The sequence below is a fragment of the Paramisgurnus dabryanus genome, chromosome 9, assembly GCF_030506205.2.
Source record: "Paramisgurnus dabryanus chromosome 9, PD_genome_1.1, whole genome shotgun sequence".
NCBI classification, from domain to species: domain Eukaryota; kingdom Metazoa; phylum Chordata; class Actinopteri; order Cypriniformes; family Cobitidae; genus Paramisgurnus; species Paramisgurnus dabryanus.
The window spans coordinates 2,546,430-2,559,817 of record NC_133345.1 but is presented as its reverse complement, the minus strand read 5'-3'; the positions used below and the strand labels follow the sequence as shown (position 1 = coordinate 2,559,817).

At 36.0% G+C, this 13,388-nt stretch overlaps 4 non-coding genes across 4 annotated transcripts; all 4 read left to right on the top strand.

The window, feature by feature from the left end:
- The first annotated feature begins 4,009 nt into the window (after positions 1-4,009).
- Positions 4,010-4,200, top strand: LOC135764502 (U2 spliceosomal RNA). The gene has a single exon (XR_010540049.1). It is a non-coding gene; the product is annotated as a U2 spliceosomal RNA (small nuclear RNA).
- A 782-nt stretch (positions 4,201-4,982) lies between these two features.
- Positions 4,983-5,147, top strand: LOC135764392 (U1 spliceosomal RNA). Its single transcript, XR_010539942.1, has one exon. It is a non-coding gene; the product is annotated as a U1 spliceosomal RNA (small nuclear RNA).
- Positions 5,148-10,827: 5,680 nt separating this feature from the next.
- LOC135764501 (U2 spliceosomal RNA) lies at positions 10,828-11,018 on the top strand. The gene has a single exon (XR_010540048.1). It is a non-coding gene; the product is annotated as a U2 spliceosomal RNA (small nuclear RNA).
- Positions 11,019-11,800: 782 nt separating this feature from the next.
- LOC135764391 (U1 spliceosomal RNA) lies at positions 11,801-11,965 on the top strand. The gene has a single exon (XR_010539941.1). It is a non-coding gene; the product is annotated as a U1 spliceosomal RNA (small nuclear RNA).
- Positions 11,966-13,388: the final 1,423 nt, after the last annotated feature.

Sequence of the window (13,388 nt, the reverse complement as noted above, 5' to 3'; positions counted from 1 at the left end):
CTGCAGGTAAGCACCATACCGTAAGCTTCATTCCCTTTATAACAGGTAAGGTTCATACTGTTTTATTCTTTTGTACTGTTTTATTCGTACTGTTTTAAATCATTCAGTAAATGCAAAGTTAAACTGATGTGTTTTTAATCTAGATTTAAAAGTGTCTACTGTTGAAGCACATCTGATCTCTTCTGAAAGCTGATAATAACTGAATGCTGAGGCACCTTGTTTTGAGTGAACCCTTGTTTTTTCTAAATGACCTGACCCTATTGATCCGAGTAATCGGTTTCATATTCGATTAGCATATCTGTCATGTATTGTAGCCATGAAGTGGTTTTTAAACAAGAAACAGTACTTTTTAAATCCATTGACCATTGCAATAATCGGCCCTGCTGGTGATGAAAGCATGAACAAGTTTCTCTAAGTCCTGTCTTGAGACAAAACCTCTAATTCTGGCAATATTTCTGAGATGGTAGTAAAAGCAGAATTCCTTATTATTTTTCTCTATCTCAGGCTCTACGGCATATATGTCATGATTTTATTTGTCTATTTATATGTCTATTTACAAGGACTGCCTTGGCCAAATGTTATTGTTAATTAATATTGAAGCAGTTATTTAACATAGGTCCTTTGAGTAGTGATTTGTGTAATGATCCATATGTCTATTTTTATGTATATTTTTAACTTAGGAATGTGATTTTAAAGCTCATATTTGTTATTGTATGACACCTCTCATGTTATGAAAGTAAAAAATAAATGTATTTTCTGATGTCTTGCATTTCTGTTTTTAAACTGTTAATCCTTATCAAGTGCTATACATTAGAAAGTGGATATAGAGTGAAATGCACACGGTGAATAATGAACGCAGACCTTCAGTGCCGGACCTCTGACCCGCTAACCTCCATCCCGACAGCCAGCGCCTTCTCCGGATGCCATTGCGGTATCGCTTCTCGGCTTTTTGGGTAAGATCGAGTGGACACCGGGGACTACACGTTTAAATGGATTTTTGACCTTCGGCTATGGAAGCGAGGCTTGTTCCGTCCACTCCGTGCATCGACTCTGGCGCTTTCCGGGGACAAATAAGGTGAGTTTAAAATCAGAGTTTGCTTCTTTAGTGCGTGGTTGCCAGTTTGTTTGCCAGTCCGTGGTCCATAATACGTTCCGCGTTCGTGGTCTCTCCATCGCTCAGTACTTTTCTGTGTTTCTATTTTACGTAAAGCTAACACCAAAACGATTGTGGAAGGCGCTATATAGATTGTTCTCAAAGAAAAAAAACGAGAAACAAACCCATGTGAATATGGGTCAAATTATCTAGGCGGAGCACTTCGTTCAAAGAAAAACGCAACAGAATTGTTTGCGTTGAACAAAGACAATGGTGCCTGCAGACATCGAATGTGTATTGTGGATAAAAAATGGCCAGTGGGGTGGGACAATTTTTCTTGAATTAAGTGTTTATGGGAAAAGTTCACGAATTTTTTCTTACCCTGTAGTCAGATTTATTTGCTTGTTTTAAGCATAAAATAACAGGAGAAGAAATTGTGTAGGGGGAGCAGAGGGTTTTTTTTCGTTCAAAGAAAAGCAGCGTGGCACGAATGAATGTTTGGCTGAAATGCTATCGTAATTTCCCCCTTAATTTTCCTTACAAACATGAAACCAGAGAGAAGGGTCAGTTGGCATCGAATTGCACCTTGTATTCGGTGATTGATTGAGGAAAAATATGCGTATGTGTATATATATACTTGTTTTGTTGAACAGAGACAATGGCCGCGTGCTCCAGCGTCACCTATATGCCTATTTCACAAAATGGCGGCTTTGACCGGAAGTAGGGAAAACATCGTTCAGGTTGCACCACTACGATGGCCACTCAATATAGTATGGACTGACAGCTGCTTTGTTTTCTCCTACACATGAATTTACTTGTAAAAATAACAATAACAGATATTGTCGATTGGTGTTATATTATTTTTTTAGCATTTCGTATTATCAAAATATATCATATGTTAGACAGCTTATCAATTTTAAATAAAATAACGAGACATACATAACTATTCGTGTCTGCTCCCGTTTATTGTAATGAGTGTGCACATTTGGAGAAATACTTAGACATTTTACTTCTTATTTCTTTAGACTGAATAATTATTTCTTATTAATTCCAAAGTATGCGACCCGATGATCTAATCGTGGTGTTGTATGTGCTATTCCTCGTTTGTTTGCCTGCATCCATTGCTTTACGGCTTGCTTGTTGCGTTTAAATGCACATTTGATTTCTTTACCAGCATTGGATTTAGACCATTCAATGAGAAGAGTTAACAGCGTTTATTATGATTGATAAGCCCTCAACGGAGAATGAGGTCGGCATACATTAAAAGCCTTATTTTGTTTTTATCGTGTGCCTTCCAAAATGTATGCGACGAAACTTAAATCACGCAAAATATGAATGGTAACTAGACGTGCTTGTTGTGTGCAAGGAGTGCATTTATTTGTAAACTTTTGCTAAATCAAAATGGTTTATTTGTATTTGCTTTTTACCTGGGTTTTATCAGGTTCGCAGTCGGGACATTTTTAATCCATAGTGTATGCATAATTAATTTCAAAGAAATAAGAAGTAAAATGTGTAAGTATTCCTCAAAATGTGCTTTGGACTAAGTCCCCCGTCATCACAGCAAACGGGAGCAGACCCGAATAGGTATGGCTAGTTATTTTATTAAAAATTTCCAGCCGTCTGTAAATTTATGTTTGAAAGAAAAAAGTAAATTAATATCTTACTTACTGTTTTTGTCTTGTTTTCTAGTGAATATCTGACAATGCTTAAATGGAGATACATTTACTTGGTAAGCAAAGTGGCTTAAGATATTATGTATTGTAATAGAAAATTGTTATAAAAACGTTTTGTTTTTGCTGGGAATTCTTGTATATATTTCACAGCTATATAATTAATTATAATAACGCACTTTTTGTTGATAAACATGTTAAAAAATACATTAACACATAATAATGTGGCAACAAATCAAATGTGCATTTAAATGCAACAAGCAAAAATAAATAAATAAAGCAAATGCACGGAAAAGAAACGAGGAATAAAAGAAACACCGCGATTAAAAAAATCAGATCGCATACTTTGTAAAATAATTGAAATAAATTATAAAAATCAACAGGTTTATATTTAAAACAAATTAAAAATATCTGCCAGCAGGGTAAGAAAAATAAACTTAATTCTAGTTTCAACTTAATTCAATAATAAACTCAATTTAGGTTTATTTTTCTTACCCCACTGGCAGATATTTTTACTTGTTTTAAGCCTTAACCTATTACATTTTAGAATTTATTTCAGTAAACAAGACTTAAATTCTAAGCCACTTTGCTTATTAAGTAAATGTATCTCGATTTAAGAATTATTTTTTAACTCGAAAACATTAAGAAAATACTAAGTAAACGAACAAATTGGGATGTTCAAAACACTTAAATATTTTTTTTCACTCTACCCTTCATATTACAGCTGTCGAAAAACCACAGCAACGTTGACAGACCCGGAAGCCATGATACATTAGCAGTTTTTAAAATAAGTTAAATCTAGAATCCTTATTGGTTTTAGATACTTTAAAGCAATGAATGATCTTCTTTCTTTTGAATTGATTTGGTATTATGGAGGAGCTCTGTGTCTGGTTATTGAAGATGATTTGTTCTTTGCTCCTATGTTGGCTTATTTTTTTGTTATTTCCGTTACTATATATATTTTTTCTTTGTTTTTTCTGATTTGAGGTTATGAAAATGTTTTAATTTGTAATAAAGGTTTTTTGAAAATTCTAAATTCTCTCTATCTCTCTCTCTCTCTCTCTCTCTCTCTCTCTCTCATGAGCGTGGATCAGATCCTGCATTAAAACATGAACTTCTGATTTGCTAGCTCAACGTTCTACCTCTGGGTTATACAATGAGAACGTATAGAGTTAAATGCCCGCTAGCCTCCACCCCAAAAGCCAGCGCCTTCGCCGGCTCCCCCTTTGGCTGCGTCTATTCCGGTATCGCTTCTCGGCCTTTTGGCTAAGATCAAGTGTAGTATCTGTTCTTATCAGTTTAATGTCTGATACGTCTCCTATCCGGGGACTATATGTTAAATGGATTTTTGACCTTCGGAAATGGAAGCGGAGCTTGCTCCTTCCACTCCATGCATCAACATGGTATTGCAGTGTTTCCATGAATGGTGCGCTCCCCATCTCGGGGATAAATAAGTCAAGTATAAAAAAAGAATTTGCTTCTTTTGTGCGTGAGTGACGGTGTTTTTTCTAATCCGTGTGTTTTAAAATTGCTGTGGTTTCGTTGGCTTTATTGGTTTAACGAAAAGCTTGCGTGGAAATGAACACGCTGATAAAGAAATGTTTTTGTAATGTATTTAATTATTTTCTTTACAAGTTTGCGGAGGTGATACGAGGACGAATTAAACATCCTCGACACAGCTGAAGGCGCAACAAAAGCGAACGAGACCGATTGGAATGTTAAAAACACCTGAAAACTTTTTTCACTACCCTTCATACTACAGCTGTCGAAACACCACAGCAACGTCGACAGACCTGGAAGCATAGCTGTACTTGTTTAACTCACAACGACAACGGGTAAGTCATTGAGCCCTGTGTTTTTATTTATCCACGTTCTAAAATTGCTATGCTTTCGTTGTTTCTTGATTGCTCTGTACATTTCTTTGTTTCTATTCCACGTAAAGTTACTTTGTAATAACGAAACCATATATTTGAATGCGCAATTTAAATCCATTTGATTTAAATTGTTTCACATATTTCACTCTACACGGTTCAACCGGGCTGGAAACGGAATAAAAACAGGGTAGATCTCGAAGAATGTTTGGTCTCAGACGTGGCTTCGTGCGCTTTCCACCTGGTCACACACAGTAAATGAAATGTTAGTCGGACGGCCTCCGGGGGCGCCGTCGATGTGATCGGTCACAGGAAGATGCGGCCGTCTGGCCTCAAAGGGTGTCGCTCATACTTACCTGGCAGGGGAGACACCATGATCATGAAGGTGGTTCACCCAGGGCGAGGCTCAGCCATTGCACTCCGGTTGGGCTGACCCTTTGCGAATTCCCCAAATGTGGGAATCTCGACTGCAAAATTTCTGATAGTGGGGCACTGCGTTCGCGCTCTCCCCTGACCTTTGTGTTAAAAATAGATTCGCTTGTCGTTTTACGTAAAATCCAAGAGACGTCTAACCACGGCCCAAGAATACATTAGTCATCAAAAAAGCGGCTATTCAACGACTACATAACTTTTAATAGACAGCGAATAAGTGTCTAGGCTAAAACAAGGCTTAATTTGGGCTGTCAGTGAAAATCTAATAGCCGTTTGACCATTCCAAAATGAATAGACTAGCCATTAAATAGAACCACAATCAAACGGCTACATGTCTAAGAGCATAAAATAATGCTTAGATGATTCTTTTACTTCCAATATAAGAGGTTCTCGGGAACGGCAATCATCCAAACTAATAAATTATAAAGGCTTTTATAAGAAAATGACAACAGTTAAACAACCTAGACAGCGTTGGGCAATACAAAATGCTAATAAATACAAGACAAATTGAAATATTGTACATGCATGTACATTAAACAAGCCAACAAATCTGCCAATGGGCTACGACAATTTTTCTTGAATTAAGTGTTTATATCTAGATTTGTTTCTTACCCCTTTGGCAGATTTATTTGCTTGTTTTAAGCCCAAATTCTGAGTTTTTTCTCCCTAAAGGCTAGGTTTATTTTCTTAGGGCATTTTGCTCATCAAAAAATGCATCTTATTTTAAGACTTTCTAGATATTTGTATAGTTAAAACAGTTCGAAATAACAAGTAAGAAAAGATTTTTTGCAATGTATTCATTCATTCGCTACCCTTCATACTACAGCTGTCGAAAAACCACAGCAACGTCGACAGACCTGGAAGCGTAGCTGTATTTGTTTAACTCACAAAGACAACGGGTAAAGTATTTTCTTGATTACCTAAATGACTTGCTGTAGGAAAATAAGTTTAGGTTTAAGGGGGGAAATACAGTTTAAAGGGATATTTCAATTTATGATGATAATTCTGTCATCATTTACTCATGCATACAGGCTTACAACAACACGAGGATTACTTTTTTTCTGAGTAACACAAAAGAAGGTATTTTGAGGAATGATGGTAAACCCACAGCAGATAGTCACCATTGACTTCCATAGTAGGAATAAAAAAATATGATGGAATTTAATAGGTACCATCAACCGTGTGCTAACCATCACTTTGCAAAATATTTTCTTCATCATTTATCACGATACTTCCAAAATAATTTTTCCTACTAAGTCAATATTTCATTATTTGCTTTACAAGCTTAAAAATGATGGTGACAGGATTCCATGGTAATCACAAACAGGTAAACAAGTAAAATAATCACTATTTACTTTTAAAAGCATTTTGAAAATTGCTTGCTTATGCTGGGAGTAAAGGTATTTCATGCAAAAGGTATTTCCTCTTTAAAAGGTAATGTATGCTGCTTTTAAAGCTGACACATTTGCCACATTAAAATAACAGAAATGTGTACTGTTTAAACTTTTTGGAGCCGGTGTGTCTGTGTTCTTGGGGCACACATCTACATGTAAAAGCAGAATTGCTTATTATTCTTCTCTATTTCTTGTATAGGTCAATTATGAGTGAAGAACCGTTCACCAAATGAAGACCGCAGCCAGGTGACGGGATCCTGTGGTAATCACAAACAGGTAAACCAGTAAAATAATCATCATTTAATGTTAAAATAATTTTGAAAATTGAAGTTCTGTGTGTTCTTATTGTACTTTATTTATTTCTGCAGGTAAGCACCATACCGTAAGCTTCATTCCCTTTATAACAGGTAAGGTTCATACTGTTTTATTCTTTTGTACTGTTTTATTCGTACTGTTTTAAATCATTCAGTAAATGCAAAGTTAAACTGATGTGTTTTTAATCTAGATTTAAAAGTGTCTACTGTTGAAGCACATCTGATCTCTTCTGAAAGCTGATAATAACTGAATGCTGAGGCACCTTGTTTTGAGTGAACCCTTGTTTTTTCTAAATGACCTGACCCTATTGATCCGAGTAATCGGTTTCATATTCGATTAGCATATCTGTCATGTATTGTAGCCATGAAGTGGTTTTTAAACAAGAAACAGTACTTTTTAAATCCATTGACCATTGCAATAATCGGCCCTGCTGGTGATGAAAGCATGAACAAGTTTCTCTAAGTCCTGTCTTCAGACAAAACCTCTAATTCTGGCAATATTTCTGAGATGGTAGTAAAAGCAGAATTCCTTATTATTTTTCTCTATCTCAGGCTCTACGGCATATATGTCATGATTTTATTTGTCTATTTATATGTCTATTTACAAGGACTGCCTTGGCCAAATGTTATTGTTAATTAATATTGAAGCAGTTATTTAACATAGGTCCTTTGAGTAGTGATTTGTGTAATGATCCATATGTCTATTTTTATGTATATTTTTAACTTAGGAATGTGATTTTAAAGCTCATATTTGTTATTGTATGACACCTCTCATGTTATGAAAGTAAAAAATAAATGTATTTTCTGATGTCTTGCATTTCTGTTTTTAAACTGTTAATCCTTATCAAGTGCTATACATTAGAAAGTGGATATAGAGTGAAATGCACACGGCGAATAATGAACGCAGACCTTCAGTGCCGGACCTCTGACCCGCTAACCTCCATCCCGACAGCCAGCGCCTTCTCCGGATGCCATTGCGGTATCGCTTCTCGTCTTTTTGGGTAAGATCGAGTGGACACCGGGGACTACACGTTTAAATGGATTTTTGACCTTCGGCTATGGAAGCGAGGCTTGTTCCGTCCACTCCGTGCATCGACTCTGGCGCTTTCCGGGGACAAATAAGGTGAGTTTAAAATCAGAGTTTGCTTCTTTAGTGCGTGGTTGCCAGTTTGTTTGCCAGTCCGTGGTCCATAATACGTTCCGCGTTCGTGGTCTCTCCATCGCTCAGTACTTTTCTGTGTTTCTATTTTACGTAAAGCTAACACCAAAACGATTGTGGAAGGCGCTATATAGATTGTTCTCAAAGAAAAAAAACGAGAAACAAACCCATGTGAATATGGGTCAAATTATCTAGGCGGAGCACTTCGTTCAAAGAAAAACGCAACAGAATTGTTTGCGTTGAACAAAGACAATGGTGCCTGCAGACATCGAATGTGTATTGTGGATAAAAAATGGCCAGTGGGGTGGGACAATTTTTCTTGAATTAAGTGTTTATGGGAAAAGTTCACGAATTTTTTCTTACCCTGTAGTCAGATTTATTTGCTTGTTTTAAGCATAAAATAACAGGAGAAGAAATTGTGTAGGGGGAGCAGAGGGTTTTTTTTCGTTCAAAGAAAAGCAGCGTGGCACGAATGAATGTTTGGCTGAAATGCTATCGTAATTTCCCCCTTAATTTTCCTTACAAACATGAAACCAGAGAGAAGGGTCAGTTGGCATCGAATTGCACCTTGTATTCGGTGATTGATTGAGGAAAAATATGCGTATGTGTATATATATACTTGTTTTGTTGAACAGAGACAATGGCCGCGTGCTCCAGCGTCACCTATATGCCTATTTCACAAAATGGCGGCTTTGACCGGAAGTAGGGAAAACATCGTTCAGGTTGCACCACTACGATGGCCACTCAATATAGTATGGACTGACAGCTGCTTTGTTTTCTCCTACACATGAATTTACTTGTAAAAATAACAATAACAGATATTGTCGATTGGTGTTATATTATTTTTTTAGCATTTCGTATTATCAAAATATATCATATGTTAGACAGCTTATCAATTTTAAATAAAATAACGAGACATACATAACTATTCGTGTCTGCTCCCGTTTATTGTAATGAGTGTGCACATTTGGAGAAATACTTAGACATTTTACTTCTTATTTCTTTAGACTGAATAATTATTTCTTATTAATTCCAAAGTATGCGACCCGATGATCTAATCGTGGTGTTGTATGTGCTATTCCTCGTTTGTTTGCCTGCATCCATTGCTTTACGGCTTGCTTGTTGCGTTTAAATGCACATTTGATTTCTTTACCAGCATTGGATTTAGACCATTCAATGAGAAGAGTTAACAGCGTTTATTATGATTGATAAGCCCTCAACGGAGAATGAGGTCGGCATACATTAAAAGCCTTATTTTGTTTTTATCGTGTGCCTTCCAAAATGTATGCGACGAAACTTAAATCACGCAAAATATGAATGGTAACTAGACGTGCTTGTTGTGTGCAAGGAGTGCATTTATTTGTAAACTTTTGCTAAATCAAAATGGTTTATTTGTATTTGCTTTTTACCTGGGTTTTATCAGGTTCGCAGTCGGGACATTTTTAATCCATAGTGTATGCATAATTAATTTCAAAGAAATAAGAAGTAAAATGTGTAAGTATTCCTCAAAATGTGCTTTGGACTAAGTCCCCCGTCATCACAGCAAACGGGAGCAGACCCGAATAGGTATGGCTAGTTATTTTATTAAAAATTTCCAGCCGTCTGTAAATTTATGTTTGAAAGAAAAAAGTAAATTAATATCTTACTTACTGTTTTTGTCTTGTTTTCTAGTGAATATCTGACAATGCTTAAATGGAGATACATTTACTTGGTAAGCAAAGTGGCTTAAGATATTATGTATTGTAATAGAAAATTGTTATAAAAACGTTTTGTTTTTGCTGGGAATTCTTGTATATATTTCACAGCTATATAATTAATTATAATAACGCACTTTTTGTTGATAAACATGTTAAAAAATACATTAACACATAATAATGTGGCAACAAATCAAATGTGCATTTAAATGCAACAAGCAAAAATAAATAAATAAAGCAAATGCACGGAAAAGAAACGAGGAATAAAAGAAACACCGCGATTAAAAAAATCAGATCGCATACTTTGTAAAATAATTGAAATAAATTATAAAAATCAACAGGTTTATATTTAAAACAAATAAAAAATATCTGCCAGCGGGGTAAGAAAAATAAACTTAATTCTAGTTTCAACTTAATTCAATAATAAACTCAATTTAGGTTTATTTTTCTTACCCCACTGGCAGATATTTTTACTTGTTTTAAGCCTTAACCTATTACATTTTAGAATTTATTTCAGTAAACAAGACTTAAATTCTAAGCCACTTTGCTTATTAAGTAAATGTATCTCGATTTAAGAATTATTTTTTAACTCGAAAACATTAAGAAAATACTAAGTAAACGAACAAATTGGGATGTTCAAAACACTTAAATATTTTTTTTCACTCTACCCTTCATATTACAGCTGTCGAAAAACCACAGCAACGTTGACAGACCCGGAAGCCATGATACATTAGCAGTTTTTAAAATAAGTTAAATCTAGAATCCTTATTGGTTTTAGATACTTTAAAGCAATGAATGATCTTCTTTCTTTTGAATTGATTTGGTATTATGGAGGAGCTCTGTGTCTGGTTATTGAAGATGATTTGTTCTTTGCTCCTATGTTGGCTTATTTTTTTGTTATTTCCGTTACTATATATATTTTTTTCTTTGTTTTTTTCTGATTTGAGGTTATGAAAATGTTTTAATTTGTAATAAAGGTTTTTTGAAAATTCTAAATTCTCTCTATCTCTCTCTCTCTCTCTCTCTCTCTCTCATGAGCGTGGATCAGATCCTGCATTAAAACATGAACTTCTGATTTGCTAGCTCAACGTTCTACCTCTGGGTTATACAATGAGAACGTATAGAGTTAAATGCCCGCTAGCCTCCACCCCAAAAGCCAGCGCCTTCGCCGGCTCCCCCTTTGGCTGCGTCTATTCCGGTATCGCTTCTCGGCCTTTTGGCTAAGATCAAGTGTAGTATCTGTTCTTATCAGTTTAATGTCTGATACGTCTCCTATCCGGGGACTATATGTTAAATGGATTTTTGACCTTCGGAAATGGAAGCGGAGCTTGCTCCTTCCACTCCATGCATCAACATGGTATTGCAGTGTTTCCATGAATGGTGCGCTCCCCATCTCGGGGATAAATAAGTCAAGTATAAAAAAAGAATTTGCTTCTTTTGTGCGTGAGTGACGGTGTTTTTTCTAATCCGTGTGTTTTAAAATTGCTGTGGTTTCGTTGGCTTTATTGGTTTAACGAAAAGCTTGCGTGGAAATGAACACGCTGATAAAGAAATGTTTTTGTAATGTATTTAATTATTTTCTTTACAAGTTTGCGGAGGTGATACGAGGACGAATTAAACATCCTCGACACAGCTGAAGGCGCAACAAAAGCGAACGAGACCGATTGGAATGTTAAAAACACCTGAAAACTTTTTTCACTACCCTTCATACTACAGCTGTCGAAACACCACAGCAACGTCGACAGACCTGGAAGCATAGCTGTACTTGTTTAACTCACAACGACAACGGGTAAGTCATTGAGCCCTGTGTTTTTATTTATCCACGTTCTAAAATTGCTATGCTTTCGTTGTTTCTTGATTGCTCTGTACATTTCTTTGTTTCTATTCCACGTAAAGTTACTTTGTAATAACGAAACCATATATTTGAATGCGCAATTTAAATCCATTTGATTTAAATTGTTTCACATATTTCACTCTACACGGTTCAACCGGGCTGGAAACGGAATAAAAACAGGGTAGATCTCGAAGAATGTTTGGTCTCAGACGTGGCTTCGTGCGCTTTCCACCTGGTCACACACAGTAAATGAAATGTTAGTCGGACGGCCTCCGGGGGCGCCGTCGATGTGATCGGTCACAGGAAGATGCGGCCGTCTGGCCTCAAAGGGTGTCGCTCATACTTACCTGGCAGGGGAGACACCATGATCATGAAGGTGGTTCACCCAGGGCGAGGCTCAGCCATTGCACTCCGGTTGGGCTGACCCTTTGCGAATTCCCCAAATGTGGGAATCTCGACTGCAAAATTTCTGATAGTGGGGCACTGCGTTCGCGCTCTCCCCTGACCTTTGTGTTAAAAATAGATTCGCTTGTCGTTTTACGTAAAATCCAAGAGACGTCTAACCACGGCCCAAGAATACATTAGTCATCAAAAAAGCGGCTATTCAACGACTACATAACTTTTAATAGACAGCGAATAAGTGTCTAGGCTAAAACAAGGCTTAATTTGGGCTGTCAGTGAAAATCTAATAGCCGTTTGACCATTCCAAACGAATAGACTAGCCATTAAATAGAACCACAATCAAACGGCTACATGTCTAAGAGCACAAAATAATGCTTAGATGATTCTTTTACTTCCAATATAAGAGGTTCTCGGGAATGGCAATCATCCAAACTAATAAATTATAAAGGCTTTTATAAGAAAATGACAACAGTTAAACAACCTAGACAGCGTTGGGCAATACAAAATGCTAATAAATACAAGACAAATTGAAATATTGTACATGCATGTACATTAAACAAGCCAACAAATCTGCCAATGGGCTACGACAATTTTTCTTGAATTAAGTGTTTATATCTAGATTTGTTTCTTACCCCTTTGGCAGATTTATTTGCTTGTTTTAAGCCCAAATTCTGAGTTTTTTCTCCCTAAAGGCTAGGTTTATTTTCTTAGGGCATTTTGCTCATCAAAAAATGCATCTTATTTTAAGACTTTCTAGATATTTGTATAGTTAAAACAGTTCGAAATAACAAGTAAGAAAAGATTTTTTGCAATGTATTCATTCATTCGCTACCCTTCATACTACAGCTGTCGAAAAACCACAGCAACGTCGACAGACCTGGAAGCGTAGCTGTATTTGTTTAACTCACAAAGACAACGGGTAAAGTATTTTCTTGATTACCTAAATGACTTGCTGTAGGAAAATAAGTTTAGGTTTAAGGGGGGAAATACAGTTTAAAGGGATATTTCAATTTATGATGATAATTCTGTCATCATTTACTCATGCATACAGGCTTACAACAACACGAGGATTAGTTTTTTTCTGAGTAACACAAAAGAAGGTATTTTGAGGAATGATGGTAAACCCACAGCAGATAGTCACCATTGACTTCCATATTAGGAATAAAAAAATATGATGGAATTTAATAGGTACCATCAACCGTGTGCTAACCATCACTTTGCAAAATATTTTCTTCATCATTTATCACGATACTTCCAAAATATTTTTTCCTACTAAGTCAATATTTCATTATTTGCTTTACAAGCTTAAAAATGATGGTGACAGGATTCCATGGTAATCACAAACAGGTAAACAAGTAAAATAATCACTATTTACTTTTAAAAGCATTTTGAAAATTGCTTGCTTATGCTGGGAGTAAAGGTATTTCATGCAAAAGGTATTTCCTCTTTAAAAGGTAATGTATGCTTCTTTTAAAGCTGACACATTTGCCACATTAAAATAACAGAAATGTGTACTGTTTAAACT